Below are 926 nucleotides of genomic sequence, written 5' to 3'. Positions count from 1 at the left end.
CCTGCGCATCCTGGTTTTCTTCTCCCCCCTCCCCCCATATCTGCTTCCACTAGGCACCAGCAATGTGTATTTCACACCAAACAAGACCCCTTCCAGCTCTCTCTTCCAGGAGAAGCTGGTCTGGAGAGAACGGCCCTCCCAAAGCGAAGTCTGGGATGCCAATGGACTGAACCCCACGCACTGGGAAGTACACACCTCCCCTAGGCTGGGTGCTGACCCCAAAGCTACGGCCAGCGTTCAGCTCCCAGCCCAGTTCACACAGCCATTTGATGTTCTTGCTTGACTCCCGGTAGGCAAGAAACACGCCACCTAGTGGAGAAAGAGGGGAGGAAAGAAAGGTTCTTGGGAACAACCTGCTGGGATGGTAAGACAAGGCAGGGGGCCATAGCAAGGCTGTCCATTTGAGCCAATGGCTTGGGCTCCTGGGGAAGACGCCTCCACGTTCATAGAGATGAATGAGTAAAGGCTCTCCAACAGAGGATGGGGAGAGGATGCTCTTCGGCTCCCTCTCATTGAGAAAGTTGGAACAAAGGAGTCAGTATTGGCTAGTATGCTCCGAGGGGCCTGTGTCCTATGCAGCAAAAGTCTCATGTGAAACCAGACCCGATGGAAACTCCAAACCCAGCCCCAGACCCCTCCCTGTGGCTTCTGCTGTTCTCTGGAAGGAAAAGACCCAGACTTCACCCTTACACGACAACCATCAGGCTATAATGATTCCCTCACGAGCCACAAACGGAGTGGAGCTTTGAAGAATTTCTGCCACGCTGAGCATCCCAGAAATGGGCTCAAAAGAGTTAGAGGAGGCCAGAGAGAAGGATGTCTGGGGCTGCCACCGAGGGGGAGGGGTTCCTGCAGAAAGAAGCATTTTGATTGGCATTAAATGCCGAGAAGGGCTGGATGGTTGGTTTTCTGGGCAAGTGGTGGTA

The sequence above is a fragment of the Rattus norvegicus genome, chromosome 5 (assembly GCF_036323735.1).
Source record: "Rattus norvegicus strain BN/NHsdMcwi chromosome 5, GRCr8, whole genome shotgun sequence".
Classification (NCBI taxonomy): domain Eukaryota; kingdom Metazoa; phylum Chordata; class Mammalia; order Rodentia; family Muridae; genus Rattus; species Rattus norvegicus.
Note: the sequence above shows the minus strand (reverse complement) of the source record.